The 18,380-nt window shown below is 41.1% G+C and overlaps 1 non-coding gene across 1 annotated transcript; it reads right to left on the reverse strand.

Annotated features, from left to right (window-relative positions):
• Positions 1 to 16,249: 16,249 nt before the first annotated feature.
• On the reverse strand, positions 16,250 to 16,322 carry TRNAG-CCC (transfer RNA glycine (anticodon CCC)). The gene has a single exon. It is a non-coding gene; the product is annotated as a tRNA-Gly (tRNA).
• Between the last annotated feature and the right edge of the window lie 2,058 nt (positions 16,323 to 18,380).

Raw genomic sequence — 18,380 nt, forward strand, 5'->3', positions numbered from 1 at the left:
GGAATTCTCCATCCCAGAATACTGGAGTGGGTATCTTTTCCCTTCTCCAGGGGATCTTCCCAACCCAGGGATCAAAACTCCTGCATTACAGGCAGATTCTTTACCAGCTGAGTCACAAAGAAAGCCCAAGAATACTGGAGTGGGTAGCCTATCCTTTCTCCAGCGGATCTTCCTGACCCAGGAAGTGAACTGGGGTCTCCTGCATTGCAGGTGGATTCTTTACCAACTGAGCTACCGGTTTGCACTGCGACAACTCTGTGTGAGAGGAATTTTGTCACTTTAGGAACTGCTCTGTGCAGAAATTATGGGTTCTTCTTTTTTTTTTTGACTGTGCCACTCAGCATGCCAGGTCTTAGTTCCCCAACCGGGGACTGAACCCACACCGCCTGCAGTGGAAGCATGGAGTCTTAACTACTGGACCACCAGGAAGTCCCATTATGGGTACTTCTATGTGTTCTTCCAAGGTTTTGTCTGCTGGGATTCTGGTAGTGATATCAGAGGAAGCTGGTGAATCAGACTATCATATATGAAACACACCACCTGTGAGCTTCCTCACTTCTTCCTTTCGCCCTAAATACAGACAACTTCAGCAAACTCCTCGCCTGCTGAGAATCTCTACGTCGTGATCTGACTACAGCCAAAGACTTGTATGTGTGCTTACGCTCAGTCGCTCAAGCGACTCTTGTGACCCCATGGACTGTAGCCCGCCAGGTTCCTCTGTCCATGGGATCTCCCAGGCAAGAACACCGGAGGGCTTTGCCATTTCCTTCTCCAAGGGATCTTCTCAACCCAGGAGTCGAACCCGCATCTCTTGTGTCTCCTGCATTGGTAGGCGGATTCTTTACCACTGCACCACCTGGGAAACGGCCAAAGACAGCCACCAGCAATTCCTCCTCTCGTTCTGTGCATGTGCCTCGCCTCCCATACAAAGGTGAGGTCTCTTTCTCCTAGTCTTATATCTAGGATAACCTTGTGACTTACTTTGACCAATAGAATACAATAGCAGTACCATCATGACAGTTCTGAATCTAGCCTTTCAGAGACCTGGCATCTTATACCTGGCTTCTTAGAGCCTTTGATCACCACATAGAGAAAGCTGGCTCTCCTGATGGAGAACAAGGGAGGAATTGCAGCCTTCTGAATAGTCCAGTCTTCCCTACCAGGACCCCAGACCTGTGAGCAAGGCCATCACATATTGCTGGCCAAGCTCGCCTCCAAAATCAGCCTCACGAGTGATCTCAGCAGACACTGTAGATTAGAAAAACCATCCAACTGAGCTTAGCTTCCTCCTTGGAAGAAAAGCTATGACCAACCTAGGCAGCATATTAAAAAGCAGAGACATTACTTTGCCGCCAAAGGTCCGTCTAGTCAAAGCTATGATTTTTCCAGTAGGCATGTATGGATGTGAGAGTTGGACCATAAAGAAAGCTGAGCGCCAAAGAATTGATGCTTTTGAATTGTGGTGTTGGAGAAGACTCTTGAGAGTCCCTTGCACTATAAGGAGATCCAACCACTCCATCCTAAAGGAAATCAGTCCTGAGTGTTCATTGGAAGGACTGATGCTAGAGCTGAAGCTCCAATACTTTGGCCACCTGATGTGAAGAACTGACTCATTGGAAAAGACCCTGATGCTGGGAAAATTGAAGGCAGGAGGAGAAAGGGATGACAGAGGATAAGATGCTTGGATGGCATCACCATCTTGATGGACATGAATTTGAGCAAACTCTAGGAGTTGGTGATGGACAGGGAAGCCTGGCATGCTGCAGTCCATGGGGTCTCAAAGAGTTGGACATGACCGAGCAACTGAACTGATGAGCCCAGCCAAGCATAGAATGATGAGAAATAAGAAAATATTATTATTTAAAACCACTAAGTTTTGGAGTGGTTGTTACATAGCAATAGGTATTTGAAACACCAGTTACTTGTAGTTTTTAAAGGCTATAGAGATGGTTTTTGCACACAGCTGTGGAAAAGACTGCTACCCTCCCCCCTTACTCTATATTCCTTATTATTTTCTTAGTCAGAGACCTCATGAGTTTTAGCTAGTTAGATGGCCATTCAGAATAAAAAATATATTTCCCAGTCTTCTTGTGTCCAATGTGGACAACTTGACTCAGTTCTAGCCAAAAGAAGAATTATCAGACGGGACTTCCAAGAAGTTTCTTAAGAGTCTTCAAAGAGAGGGATACATTCTTCTCCCCTACCCAATTTTTTTTCCTGCTGGCTGAATGCTAAAATAATTACTGAGGCTCAGGCACCCATGTTAGACCCTGTGTACTTAGCAGCTCAGTTGTGTCCAACTCTTTCAACCCCGTAGATATAGCCTGCCAGGCTTCTCTGTCCATGGGATTCTCCAGGCAAGAATACTGGAGTGGGGTGCCATTTCCTCCCCCAGTGGATCTTCCAGACCCAGAGATCGAACCTGCGTCTCCTGTAGCTCTGGCACTGGCAGGCAGATTCTTTAGCATTGAGTCATCTGGGAAGCCACTGCAGAGAATTAAAAATAAAAGAGTAAGTAACCACTTCCCCAAGTCCCTGAACATATCATAGGAAAAATGCTGAAAATCAAGGATAAAGAAAGAAATCTTGAAGGTAGCTGGAGTAAAAAGAAACATACATATAAAGGAAGAATATCAGCAAAATTCTCTTCAGAAACCATGCAAAACAGTAATGTGACATCTTCCGAGTCTTAAAAATAAACCAAAAACCTGGCAACCCAGATTCTCTACCCAATGAAAATATCTTTTTTAAATGAAGGTGAAATAAAGGGTTCTCCAGACAAACAAAAGCTTAGAGAATTCACTGCCAAAATACTTGCACCACCAGGGATGTTTAAGGAAGCTTTCTAGTTTGAAGGAATGAGATGCCAGGTGGAAATCTGGATTTACACAAAGATGTCAAGATATTCCAATACTGTAAAAAGAAGGACAAATATAAAAGGCACATTTCATTATTTTTAACCATCTAAAACATAATTGTCTAAAGCAAAAATAGTAACAAAGTATTATGTATTGTGGAGTTTAGAACATGTATAGAAGCAATGTGTATAACAAAGACAGTGCAAAGATTTGAGGGAGGAAATGACAGTATACTATTATAAGTTATTGCACAGTATACGAAGTTGCATAATACCCAAAAGCAGCTTCTGATGACTTAAGGATGTATATTTGAAATCCTAGAACATCCACCAAAAAAAAAAAAAAGAAAACCTGAAGTCTAAGTAATATTGTTCCTGTGGCTCAGTGGCTAAGTCCTGCCCAACTCTTTGCAACCACATGGCCTGCAGCACGCCAGGCTCCTCTATCCTTCACTCTCCCCTGGTGTTTGCTCAGATTCATGTCCATTGAGTCAGTGATGCTGTCTAACCACCCTGTCCTCTGCCACCCGCTTCTTTTGCCTTCGATCTTTCCCAGCATCAGGGTCTTTTCCAATGAACTGGCTTTTCACATCAGGTGGCCTTATATTAGCTTTCAGTATTGCAAATGTGGTTGTTTTCATTGTTAGTGTACAGAAACACAACTGATTTCTGTGTGTTGATTTTGGATCCTGTAACTCTAATGAATTCGTTCATTACTTCTGAAAGTTTCTTTCTTGTGTAGTCCTTGGGGTTTTCTACATATATAAGATCATGCTGTTTACTTTCTTCCTTCTTTTTTTTCCTAATTGCTCTGCCTAGACCTCTCAGTACTAAGTTAAATAGAAGTGGTGAGAGTGGACATCCTTGCCTTCTTGATCTTTGAGAAAAAACTCTCTGTCTTTTAGCTGTGGGCTTTTCATATATGGCCTTTTCTATGTTGAGGTGATTTCTTCCTTGTTTGTTGAGCAATTCTTTTAAGAAAGGGTGCTGAATTTTGTCAAATATGTTTTCTGCCTCTATTGTCATGATCATGTGATTTGAATGCTTTATTCTGTTAATGTGGTACATTGTATTAATTGACTTTCATTGTTTGAAACAGCCTTTAATCCCAGGGATAAATCTCACTTGGTCATGATGCGTGATCTTTTTAATGTGTGATTACATTTAGTTTGCTAGTACTTTGTGGAGGATTTTTTCATCTATATTACCCAGGTTTGTTGACCTATAGTTTTTGTGGGGGGGTGGTCTTTGTCTGGCTTACCGATATGCTAGCTTTATAATTTGAAAGTGCTCCCTCTTCTTCAATTTTTTGAATGAGTTTGAGAAGGATTGGTGTTAGTTCTTCTTTAAATGTTTAATATAATTCACCAGTGAAACTATCTTGTCCTGGGCTTTTCTTACTGGGAAGTTTTTGATTAGTGATTCAATCTCCATCCTAGTTATAGGTGAGTTCAATCTTTATATTTCTTCATAATTTTTTCTTGTTAAGCTGTGTTTTTCTAATAATTTGTATTTTGTTCTTTATTCTAGCTCCTTGAGCTGTATAGTTAGATTGTTTATTTGAAATCATTCTTCTTTTCTCATGTAGGCATTTTTAACTTCCCTCTTAGTACTGTTCTTGCTTATATTTGCTTTTAGAAGGACTTTAAATCCACATAATAATTGTAACGTTGATGACTACAGTAATATAATACTTGATGTGAAAGACAAGGAAAAGCAATGCTAGCATGTTAGTTGTGTTTCTAAAAAGGCATTAGTAACCTATATGTATGCATTATTAAAACCTGCAACAGGGGCGGTCCCAAGATGGTGGAGGAATAGGATAGGGAGACCACTTTCTCCTCCACAAATTCATCAAAAGATCATTTTAATGCTGAGCAACTTCCACAAAACAACTTCTGAACACTGGCAGAGGACACCAGGCACCCAGAAAGGCAGCCCATTCTCTTCGAAAGGAGGTAGGACCAAATATAAGCGACAGAAAGAGAGACAAAAGAGTTAGGGACGAGAAGTTTCCAAACAGTAGGAAATCCTCTCACAGGTGGGTCTGTGGGGGGTTTTGGAATCTCAGAGGGCAACATAACTGGGAGGGAAAAAAAGAAAAACCAACAAAAAACCCTACAGAGTACACGCCTAACCACAACTCCCAGCAGAGAGATAGCCCAGATGCTCGCGTCCGCCACCAGCGAGCAGGGGCTGGACAGGAAGACGTGGGCTGCATGCTTAGGGTAAGGACCAGGCCTGAATGCCCTGAGGACAATCTGAAGGAGCTAACATGAGATAGCAACCCAAACTGTGGGATCACCAGAGAGAAAAGGGAAAGAGAGAGAACTTTCCCACAGAAGGCTCTAACTCGCAGCCTGGCCCGCTCACAGAACAAAGGATTGAGCGAACACCAAAGGAGAACTGGTCGGCTGTGGACTGGCCCCGCCCCCACCGGAGGAGGCAGAGAGGCAGGTGGGCGACAGCCGGAGCCGGGAGGCGAGGGGCTATTCCAATCTCAGCTGCAGAGACCAGCATCCAGTCGCTAATCACGTCTTCCTGGGGTCCTGGACGGTTGACATCTCGCAGGAGGGTCGCAGCCAGAGATCAGCTCTCCAGAGGAGACACACGGCACACCCGGGGTGGTGCTCAGGCCGCACCTGGGGAACCACGGGCTGGGACCAGGGAGGTGATCAAGACGCACGGCCCACCCGGGACAGTGCCCTCAGCAAGCACCTGGCCGCCTGAGCTGCTCGAACCTGGGAAGGGCACAAAATGCACAGCCAACAGAGTCTGTGCCTTTGTGGAGTGTCCGAGAACCTGAACCCGAGCAGCTTAGACCTGGCAAGTGCACAAAATGCAGGGCCTGCTTTGGACAGTTCCCCTGCAGGGCAACCTGGAGCCTGAGCAGTGTAGACCCAGGAAGCACACACCGCCTTGAGCTGGGGCAAACCCAGTGTGATCCACACACTGTGAGCACTCCCTGCACACGCCAGTGATATTTGTTTGTAGTGTCCCTAAATGGCAACTCACTCCAGTACTCTTGCCTGGAAAATCCCATGGACAGAGGAGCCTGGTGGGCTACAGTCCACGGGGTCGCAAAGAGTCAGACACGACTGAGCGATTTCACTTTCACTCTCCCTCCCCACAACACAACTGAACAACTGAGCCTAAATAAGTGACCACCGTCACCCCCTTGTGCCAGGGTGGAAATTAGACCCTGAAGAGACTTGCAAACAGAGGAAGCCAAAATAAACAAAGAAGAGGGAACTGCTCTAGAAGTGACGGGGTGCAACAGATTAAAACCCTGTGATTAACATTGACTAAGCATTGGAGGAGGCCTATAGACCTTAAGAACAAGTACAAGCTGTAACAAGAAACTATCTGAAACTGAACTGACCCCACACTGCCCGCAACAGCTCCAGAGAAATTCCTAGATATATTTTTACTATTATCACATCAATTTTTTTAAATTTAACTTATTACTCCTTTAAATTTCATTTTTATAACCTACTATTACCTTGCCAAAAAAAAAAAAGACCCTATTTTTAAAGCAAATTTCATATATATATTTTTTATAAATTTTGTGATTGATTTTGCTTTGTATTTTTAATATTGTTTTCTGAGAGTCTAACCTCTACTCTATATTCTTAATCTTTGCTTTTTGGTATTTGTTATCAAATTTGTACCTTTAAGAATCTAATCTTTGGTATCCATTTTCACTTAGGGGTGTGATTACTGGCTTAATTCTTTTCTTCCCTTTTGACTCTCCCTTTTCTCCCCCAGGTGACCTCTATCTCCTGCCTCCCCCTACTCTTCTCTGTTTAACTCTGTGAATCTCTCTGGGTGTTCCAGGCTGTGGAGAACACTTAGGGAACTGATTGCTGGCTAGATTGGTCTCTCCCCTTTTGACTCCCCCTCTTCTCCTCCTGGTCACCTCTATCTCCCGCCTCCCTCTCCTCTTCTCCATGTAACTCTGTGAAACTATCTGGGTGTCCCTAGCCTAGATGCTTTATCATCTGTGCTGTATGGATAGAGAAGTCTTGAGGCCACTGTAAGAATAAGACTGAAAGCCAGAGGCAGGAGGCTTAACTCCAAAACTTGAGAACATCAGAGAATTCCTGATTCCGGGGAACTTAAATAGACAAGAGCTCACCCAAAAGCCTCCATACATATACTGAAACCAAGCTCCACCCAAGAGCCAAGTTCCAGAGCAAGACGGACCACACTAATTCTCCAGCAAAGCGGGAACACAGCCCTGAGCATTAAAAGACAGGCTGCCCAAAGCCATGCCAAACCCACAGACACCCCAAAACTCACTGCTGGACACTTCATTGCACTGCAGAGAGAAGATATCCAGCTCCACCCACCAGAACACAGATGCAAGCTCCCCTAACTGGAAAACCTTGACAAGCCACTAGTCCAACCTCACCCACAGGGAGCAGGCTCCACAATAAAGAGGAACCACGAACTTCCAGCCTACAGAAAAGGCATCCCAAACACAGCAATCTAAACCAAGTGAAAAGGCAGAGAAATATTCAGCAGGTAAAGGAGCATGATAAATGCCCACCAAACCAAACAAAAGAGGCAGAGATAGGGAATCTACCTGAAAAAGAATTCAGAATAATGGTAGTACAGATGATCCAAAATCTTGACAACAAAATGGAGTTACAGATAAATAGACTAGAGACAAGGATTGAGAAGATGCATGAAATGTTTAACAAGGACCTAGAAGAAATAAAGAAGAGTAAATCAATAATAAATAATGCAATAAATGAGATCAAAAGCACCCTGGAGGGAATGAACAGTAGAATAACTGAGGCAGAAGATAAGATAAGTGAGGTTGAAGATAGGATGGTGGAAATAAATGAAGCAGAGAGGGAAAAAGAATTAAAAGAAATGAGGACAACCTCAGAGACTTCTGGGACAATGTTAAATGCCCCAACTTTTGAATCATAGGAGTCCCAGAAGAAGAAGACAAAAAGAAAGGGCATGGGAAAATACTTGAGGAGATAATAGTTGAAAGCTTCCCTAAAACGGGGAAGGAAATAGCTACCCAAGCCCAAGAAACCCAGAGAGTCCCAAACAGGATAAACCAAAATGAAACACCCCAAGACACATATTAATCAAACTAATGAAGATCAGACACAAAGAGCAAATATTAAAAACAACAAGGGAAAAGCAACAAATAACCCACAAGGGGATCCCCATAAGGATTACAGCTGATCTTTCAATAGAAACTCTTCAGGCTAGAAGGGAATGGCAGGACATACTCAAAGTGATGAAAAAGAAAACCTAAAACCCAGATTACCATACCCAGCAAGGATCTCATTCAAATATGAAGGAAAAATCAAAAGCTTTACAGACAAGCAAAAGCTCAGGGAATTCAGCATCACCAAACCAGCTCTTCAACAAATGCTAAAGGATCTTCTCTAGACAGGAAACACAGAAAAGGTTTATAAACTCGAACACAAAACAATAAAACAATGGCAACAGGGTCATACTTATCAATAGTTACCTTAAATGTAAATGGGTTGAATGCCCCAACCAAAAGGCAAAGACTGGCTGAATGGATACAAAAACAAGACCCCTATTTATGCTGTCTACAAGAGACCCACCTCAAACCAAGGGACACATACAGGCTGAAAGTGAAGGGCTGCAAAGATATTTCATGTAAATGGAGACCAAAAGAAAGCAGGAGTAGCAAAACTCTTATCAGATAAAATAGACTTTGAAATAAAGACCATGAAAAGAGACAAAGGACACCACATAATGATCAAGGGATCAATCCAAGAAGATAAAACAATTAATAGTATATATGCACCCAACATGTAAGCACCTCAACGTGTAAGGCAAATGCTAACAAGTATGAAAGGGGAAATTAACAGTAACACAATAATAGTGGGAGACTTTAAAACCCAACTCACACCTATGGATAGATCAACTAAACAGAAAGTTAGCAAGCAAACACAAACTTTAAATGACACAATGGACCAGTTAGACCTAATTGATATCTATAGGACATTTCATTCCAAAACAATGAATTTCGCCTTTTTCTCAAGTGCACACAGAACATTTTCCAGAATAGATTACATCCTGGGCCATAAATCTAGCCTTGGTAAATTAAAAAACATTGAAATCATTTTAAGCATCTTTTCTGATCACAATGCAGTAATATTAGATATCAACTACAGGGGGAAAAAAACTGTTAAAAATACAAACATATGGAGGCTAAACAACACACTTCTGAATAACCAACAAATTACAGAAGAAATCAAAAAAGAAACCAAAACATGCATAGAAACAAATGAAAATGAAAACACGACAACCCAAAACCTATGGGATTTAGTAAAAGCAGTGCTAAGGGGAAAGTACATAGCAATACAAGTTTACCTAAAGAAACAAGAGAAAAATCAAATAAATAACCTAACTTTACACCTAAAGCAACTAGAAAAAGAAGAAATGAAGAACCCTAGGGTAGAAGGAAAGAAATAATAAAAATTAGAGCAGAAATAAATGAAAAAGAAACAAAGGAGATGATAGCAAAAAATCAACAAAACTAAAAGCCTGTTCTTTGAGAAGATAAATAAAATAGACAAACCATTAGCTAGATTCATCAAGAAAAAAAAGGAGAAGAATCAAATCAACAAAATTAGAAATGAAAATGGAGAAGTCACAACAGACAACACAGAAATACACAGGATCATAAAAGACTACTATATGCCAATAAAATGGACAACTTGGAAGAAATGGATGAATTCTTAGAAAAGTATAACCTTCCAAAAATGAACCAGAAGAAATAGAAAATCTTAACAGACCCATCACAAGCACGGAAATCTTTGACTTTACCTTTGACAAAGGAGGCAAAAATATACAATGGAGAAAAGACAATCTCTTTAACAAGTGGTGCTGGCAAAATTGGTCAATCACCTGTAAAAGAATGAAACTAGAACACTTTCTAACATCATACACAAAAATAAACTCAAAATGGATTAAAGATCTAAATGTAAGACCAGAAACTATAAAATTCCTAGAGGAAAACATATGCAGAACACTCTCTGACATAAATCACAGCAAGATCCTCTATGACCTACCTCCCAGAGAAATGGAAATAAAAGCAAAAATAAACAAATGGGACCTAATTAAACTTAAAAGTTTTTGTACAACTTAGGAAACTATAAGCAAGGTGAAAAAACAGCCTTCAGAATGGGAGAAAAATAACAGTAAATGAAGCAACCGACAAAGAATTAATCTCCAAGCAGTTCATGCAACTCAATGCCAGAAGAATAAACGACCCAATCAAAAATGGGCCAAAGAACTAAACAGACATTTCTCCAAAGAAGACATACATATGGCTAATAAACACATGAAAAGATGTTCAACAACACTCATTATCAGAGAAATGAAAAGCAAAACCACAATGAGGTACCATCTCAAGCCAGTCAGGATGGCTGCCATCTAAAAGCCTACAAACAATAAATGCTGGAGAGGGTGTGGAGAAGAGGGAACCCTCTTACACTGTTGGTGGGAATGCAAACTAGTACAGCCAGTATGAAGAACAGTGTGGAGATTCCTTAAAAAACTAGAAATAGAACTGCCATACGACCCAGCAATCCCACTGCTAGGCATTCACACTAAGGAAACCAGAATTGAAAGAGACATATGGACGCTAATGTTCACAGCATCACTGTTTACAATAGCTAGGACATTGAAGCAACCTAGATGTCCATTGGCAGACGAATGAATAAGAAAGTTGTGGTACATATACACAATGGAGTATTACTCGGCCATTAAAAAGAAAGCATTTGAATCAGTTCTAATGAGGTGGATGAAACTGGAGCCTGTTATACAGAGTGAAGGAAGTCAGAAAGAAAAACACCAATACAGTATATTAACACATATATCTGGAATTTAGAAAGATGGAAACGACAACGCTATATGTGAGACAGCAAAAGAGACACAGATTCTGTGGGAGAAGGCGAGGGTGGGATGATTTGAGAGAATAGCATTGAAACATGTATATTACCATATATGAAATAGACGACCAGTCCAAGTTCGATGCATGAAATAGGGCACTCAAAGCCGGTGCACTGGGACAACCCAGAGGGATGGGATGGGGAGGGAGGTGGGAGGGGGTTTCAGGATGAGGGATACATGTACACCCATGGTCGATTCATGTTAATGTATGGCAGAAACCACAATATTGTAAAGTCATTAGCCTCCAATTAAAATAAATAAATTAATTTTTTTTAAAAAAACCTGCAACAGAAGTGATATGGAATTTTGAATAAATGACTCAAGGGAAGTCATCTTCAGAATTATTTCCTTCATTGAGAAAGAAGTACCCTCCCCCAAAATAAATAAAATAAAGATAAATAAAGTGTGTCTATCACAGTAATCATTGGGTTCCAGATCTCCTCCATTCCTGTTCAACCCTTTGCAAACCTCATAGCTGTAAGTGGAACATGAAATCAAAGAAAATGCAAACTCCTTTTAAAGTTGGCCTCTAGGAAGATGAAGGAGCAAGGCCCATAGAATTTTTCTTTAAGAGCTAGACAATCCAAGGTACGTTCTCAAGGGTTTTTGAATACAGTTCATATGTTGTTTTATCCTTTTTTCTCTCTGCAAAAGATTTCCTGAATTTAAAAAGTCACTGTTTCTCTACTGGATTTTATTCAATTTTAATCTTTGAAACCAACTGTCTTTATATATTATACAAAAAGTAAATCTTCTTAATAAAAGCTTATATGTCTTTCTAGATTTAATTTAGTCTCTGACAAATTAAAATGGGGCATTTCTTTCTCTACTTAGAATTTTTTCATCTAAATACATAGATTATTTGTAGACCTGTCTCTGGAATCTTTTTCTCCTTCACTAATGACATTTTATATGCCAGCCAATTCACATTAACATAAACAGCATGAATGAAGCGCTACTCCATCCATCTCTTAGTTATTTTCTGTTGACTACTTAAATCATCCCAGTTATTTATAATACATGTCAGAAGCAATTTTTTAGACTTAGGAGGAAATTAATGGTTAATATGATTATAAATATAATCTGTAAACGTTGGACACTATTTTAAAGAGTCAACAAAAGCTCTGCAAAAATGTAAAAGACAAAGGCTGCACAGTGTGCTCATATTACTAAAAACATCAATACTCTTACAATATATATGCTAGGACAGCGACTAGAGCATTGTGATGTAACTGCATCAATAATTAATACTGAAGTAGTCTTGCTGAGATATAAAATTAATTTGGAGATGTCTAGAATCATAGATCTCACATCTAGAAACAAGCTTACAGTCCAGCTCCCTGTTCTTACAGCTGATTTTACAACTGAGAACTCTGAGTATCAAAAAGGCAACTTTCAAGGTCATCCAGAAATTTACTGGTAGATCTGGGGAATGGCTCCAGGAACACCTTTTGGCTCAAAAGTACTTATGAAAGTGCGTAAGAATGACCAGGGCTTTGTGCTACTTAATAGCTGTGGGAGGAAGGGTGGTTTACTTTATTTACCTTTATGAGTGTTACTTTCCAATCAGAAGAAAGAACATAACTGTTCTTAAGAACATAAACCTCCCATTGTTGTCATGAGGATCATTTGAAGTAGCTGTGCGAAGGTACTCTACAAATAAAGTAGTGTAACTATTGGAGGACTCATATGTATTTTGGTATCTGAAATGGAGCAGTTGTTAAATAAATCCTGCAAGAAACCAGGATGTAATGGTTCCCCTACGGGGAAGCACTTCACTTCTTACCAAAATTAAAAATGACTGATATAGATACCCCCTTGGTTCCTCTGGTTGCCTGAAAAACAGGAAATTGGTGTTTTCAAATCGATGCTTACTTTAGGTCTGACTCTAACGTCAACAGCTGTTTCATCTCTCTTAAACAGAACTAGCTGTACCACTGAAATCTGAGCATACTCCCTGTGACTGACAGTTTTCTCCTAAAGCTATAATGGAGCTTGTTGGATAAAGGTTAATTGCTAACTGTGGAGTGCTAATGATACTATATTGATGAAATTATGGGCCCACTGATAGAGAAAAGGTTCCCCAAACACTGGAAGCTGGAGGGAAGCTCTAAATAATACTTATTGATTTTTTTCTCTGAAGACTGCTAAGTAGCACAAACGGCTTGAAATAATAAAAATCATCCACAGAACTTTCCATTCTTCTGTAATTCATTTTTTTTTGCTTCCAATGTTCTACTTGGCAATTGTTCCAATAGGCAATTATCATTTCAATAATTATGTGTCTCAAAATCAGCAGTTGATACCTTGGAGAAAACAAGGTGAAAATGTTAGTCGCTCAGTCGCATCTAACTCTTTGCAACCCCCATGGACTGTAGCCCGCCAGGCTCCTCTGTCCATGGGATTCTCAAGGCAAGAATACTGTAGTGGGTTGCCATTACGTTCTCCCGGAGATCTTCCCAACCCAGGGATCAAACCTGGGTCTTCTGCATTACAGGTGAATTCTTTAGCATCTGAGCCACCAGTGAAACCCACCTTGGAAAAAGAAATACTACAAATTAATTTATTCCCTTTCATTGAGCTTCCATCTCCTTTTGAGTTGTGCATTATAAAGTGTGATTATCAGCCAGCGGCTCTTAAATCCCATGGCTTTCAGACAAATGAAGCGCCAAAAGAGTGGTGGATTGAAAGTAATTGAAATCATTTAACTTCAGAAAATGTTCTTATGACCCTTAATTCCCAAGTTAGGCTTTATTCTTGCTTGAATTTGGCTGTAGAATTTATCTCCACAGTTTGTTCCGTCTGCCAGTAGATCAACCCCTATTCACTTTCAACACTCTTTTCATTATCATTAGCTTAGCTTCTATTGACTGAGTTCCTTGAACCAGGCTCTGTTGAATTTTATAAGCGTCATTTAATTATCATATCCACCCTAGGACCTTAGCATTATTATCTCCGTCTGAGACTTGAGGAGCCAGGAAATCAGAGGTCATGAGCCCCTCCTTCAGTCCACAGAGTTGGTGACATCGGCACTGCAGCAGGACTTGTGTATCCAGGCAGGAGATCCAGGGCTGCAGCCTGAACAAGATTCCTCCTTTCTTCTTGCCCAGATACATTCCCAGGGGCCCAGATTTTTCAGACTAACACTTTCACTTTTCGATGAAATGTGTTCAGTCCCACAGAGAGCTCCTTACCAAGTTCTCTGCATGGTTTTAGAACATATTTTTAATCTACCCAAGCTTCCCTGGTGGCACAGATGGTAAAGAATTTGCCTGCAAGGCAGGAGAACTGGGTTCGATTCCTAGATGGGGAAGATCCCCTGGAGAAGGAAATGGCTACCCACTCCAGTACTCTTGCCTGGAGAATCCCATGTGCAGAGGAGCCTGGCGGGCTACAGTCCATGGGGTCGCAGAGTCAGACACGACTGAGCAACTGACATTTTCACTTTAATATACCCAGTCATTTCCGTGTTTGGTATAAATTTAGATTATATATTACCTAAATTTGCTCACTTACACTTTGAAATATGCTAAAGGATAAATAAGAAAGAGCAATGATCTGTAAGATGAAAGAGGGAGGAATAATTAGCTATAATTTAAGTGATTCACACAAAGCAGTTGAGGCTTAAGTTCTCGATTTATATATCCCAAGGGATCCAAATCTATTCTGTAGTCTATCTCCCAGACTCCAGGATTGAAAGATATCAGTCATCATCCTTCTGCTAGTATTTTTAAAAAATCATCTAAATATTCCAAATAAACAACCCCAAAAAACCACCTATGATAGTTTAATGGAGAAGTCACTGTAAAAGGAGCCAAGCTTCCTCCATTTATTCTAAATCTGAGAGTTGAATGGTTTAGGGAATCAGAGATACAGTCTGTGGCAATAACTGGATCAGAAAGAATAAGGAAAAAAAGGCAGAAGTTTTCAAGTAGAAGGTATTTCACACCATAGAATTTCATGCCATCGTGAAATTAGAGAAGTACGTAAGTCAAATACACAAACTATGTGATGCATTCTTTAGTGAGCATTCGTAAGAGTTCTCCCCTAGCTCCTCTCAGCTCCTCAGAGTACTGATGAGAAGAAAACAGTGGCTGCAGTTATGAAAACACAGAATTCCCAAGCTAGATGGGACTTTATATTCAATCTAGTTTAGTTCAGTTCAGTTCAGTCCCTCAGTCGTGTCCAATTCTTTGCAACCCCATGGACTGCAGCACACCAGGCTTCCCTGTTCATCACCAACTCCCAGAGCTTACTCAGACTCATGTCCATTGAGTCAGTGATGCCTTCCCACCATCTTATCCTAATGCCCATTATGTGATGGACATAAGACCCAGTGAGGTCCAGTGATGGTATAAGACCTCACAGCCACTTAGTGGCTGAGCCAGGACTGCATCAACTAATCTCTTGGGTTCTGATTCACTGCCCTTTCAGTCCCACTTTGTTTTTCTCCATCACCTTGTGCTCCCCTATAGTTCAGGATGGACACCTGAAACCACGTCATCGCTCTCCTCCCCAGGGGGTAAGTAATCTGAATGGGAGGTCACAGAGGGACACAACTCAGTTTGCATCATGGATCAACTTTACTCACTTCTATATTGCTACTTTACATCCACCAAAAAACACACATCTTTCAAAATGACCCCTGCTTGCAGAGACCAAGAGACCTAGATGGTGAGTTTCCATAGAAACAGTTTCTGAAAACAAAAAAATATGACTCAATTTTGGCTGGAGAGCTACATGTGTCCTCTGTCCTTCTTACAGAGTGTTTAGACCTCTAGGGGCTGTTATACGTGCCCTCTTCTGGGAGTCTGGAGTCAGTTATTGTCACTCTCCGCGGCTCATCACATTGCAGGTCTTGAAATGAGCAAGAGTGCAATCAGAAGAGATCTGAGATTCCTTTTCTCTGCCCAGCAATGCAGAAGCCCCAGGCCCCATTAACTTTATTTTATTTTGCTGAATTTATAGGCTGAACTTCATATATATGCACGTATATACATACATATTTAAATATATAATAAATATATATACATATGTAAATATATATACATATAAACACATATTTAAATATACATATATAAATACATACACATATATACACACATATAAATACACACACATACACACACACACACACACACACATATATATATTTGTGTGCCAGGTATTAGTTATGGCATGCAGAAGCTTTATTTTTTTTTTTTAATTTTTTTTTTTTATAATTATTATTATTTTTTTCCAGTGGGTTTTGTCATACATTGATATGAATCAGCCATGGATTTACATGTATTCCCAATCCCGATCCCCCCTCCCACCTCCCTCTCCACCCGATTCCTCTGGGTCTTCCCAGTGCACCAGGCCGGAGCACTTGTCTCGCATGCAGAAGCTTTAGTTGCAGCATGTGAACTCTGTGTTGTAGCATGTAGGATATATTTCCCTGACCAGGAATTGAACCTGGGCCCCCTGCATTGGGAGCACAGAGTCTTAGCGACTGGACCATCAGGGAAGCCCCTAGGCTGAACTTTTTAAATTGAATTTTATACTGTTCCCCAGTTAAAGGGGAGAAAGCAATGGTAACCCACTCCAGTACTCTTGCCTGGAAAATCCCATGGACGGAGGAGCCTGGTAGGCTGCAGTCCATGGGGTTGCTAGGAGTGGGACATGACTGAGCGACTTCACTTTCACTTTTCACTTTCATGCATTGGAGAAGGAAATGGCAATCCACTCCAGTGTTCTTGCCTGGAGAATCCCAGGGACAGGAGGGCCTGGTGGGCTGCCGTCTGTGGGTTGCACAGAGACACGACTGAAGCAATTTAGCAGCAGCAGCCAGTTAAAGGAACCTCTCACTAGCTAAGACTTACTGGTCCCAAAAGCTGCGTACTGGCCCCGTTGAGCATCTCTGGAGCATTGCTGGGTACTTTGGGTCCCCACTGTACTTCCCCTAAAGCTACATTAATTAGAAAATGGGACAGCTGAGGTATTTATTAGTAAGGCAAATTCCTAGACCCCACCCAGGTCTACCCAATCAAACTCTGCATTTTTTCCAAGGTCCTCAGGAAATTCTAATGTGACCTAAATTCTGAGACTCTCTGCTCCAGAGAAAGCAAGTGGAGAATTGGGGCAAATTCTATCTGTAAGCGGATGCTCTAAACTTGCTACTGAACCTGTGGTCCATCGTCAGCATCAACTGGGAGCTTGTTAAAAATGCAGAAGCTCCACCCCCACCCCAGGTCTGCTGAATTAGAATCTGCATTTTAACAAGATCCCTTGTTTAAAAATCTGTATTTTAACAAGATTGCTGCACAATAAAAGTCGAGGCGTGCCGCTCTGAGAGATTTCTGTCTGCAAAGTTAGGTAATGAAGGCCAAATTCATTTCTCTTGCTGGAATCCCTTGCATATTTTGCCACTCTCTTCCCTTGCCTTTTAAGAGATAGTTAGAGCTTCAGGCAAAAGCCCTCTTTCATAAGCGGATTTCAAGGGATGCCAGGCTCCCCAGGGCAGCCCAAGGAACTTCTGTTTTCAGGCAAATTCTCAGAGCTCTGCTGACAAAGAAGACAGCCTCTGGCCATTGCAGACAGGCCTCCAGGAAAGTGAGTTTGCCTGGGGAAGGCCAAGCCATCCTTAATCTGGTTAAAGGTTGACGTAACCCTCTACTCCTGTTTAACTCACTGAAAATCTTGAATAAATTTTGATTAATATCAATCCCAGTTAAAAGGGTCATAGGGACTTCCCTGGCGGTCCAGGGGTTTAGACTGCCCTTCCAATGCAGGAGCTGCCGGTTTGACCCCTGGCTGGGGAAGGAAGATCACACATGCCAGCAGGTGAGGCCAAAAAAAAAAAAAAAAAATTTTTTTTTTGATTGTTTTAAAGGCTCATAAATAGATCTAAGATGGTCCACAGAGCTGGCAACCCAGCTTATCCAGGCCTGACTCTCCTGTTAAATTGCAATTTCACTTTATTCTCCAGGGACATCAGTCATTAACCAACTTGGCCAACTTCATTTCCCTGTACTGTGCCTATTTGCTACGGTGTGGTGGAAATAAATGGTCTTCACATCAGAAATTCTTTCTTATTTATTGGTTATACTGTGAAGCCTTGAGCAAATAACTTAAGCTTTCTAGGTTTTTTATTTACTTGCAAAATCTGGGTGATACAGCTTAAGGCAAACTGTCTGGTGTTAGGGTTTTATTTACTCTTTTCTTTGTTAGACTAAAGGGAAACTATTTTTGAGAGTCAATTTTAAGGCTGTATGGTGTTTCACAAACGTGGGTTTTTTATGCCAAACTGATGAGTCTCAAGTTATAGTTCACAGATTTCTATTCTTTCTCAAATATTCCTGGACCCTCTGCTTTCTCCCTCTTGTGATCCACTAATATCACATGTAGATCTACACTGTCACCAGCGATGCCTGCAGACACCACCTTGCACACTCCATTTGCTGTCCTTTATCTTTCATCTTCCAACCAGACTTCTGTAATGCAACTCACTTGTGCCAACCCAGGCACTAACAGTACATTTTGCAAATGAGATCCTTTGGGATGATGTTAGTTCAGATACCGCCCC

The sequence above is a fragment of the Dama dama genome, chromosome 32 (genome assembly GCF_033118175.1).
Source record: "Dama dama isolate Ldn47 chromosome 32, ASM3311817v1, whole genome shotgun sequence".
Classification (NCBI taxonomy): Eukaryota; Metazoa; Chordata; class Mammalia; order Artiodactyla; family Cervidae; genus Dama; species Dama dama.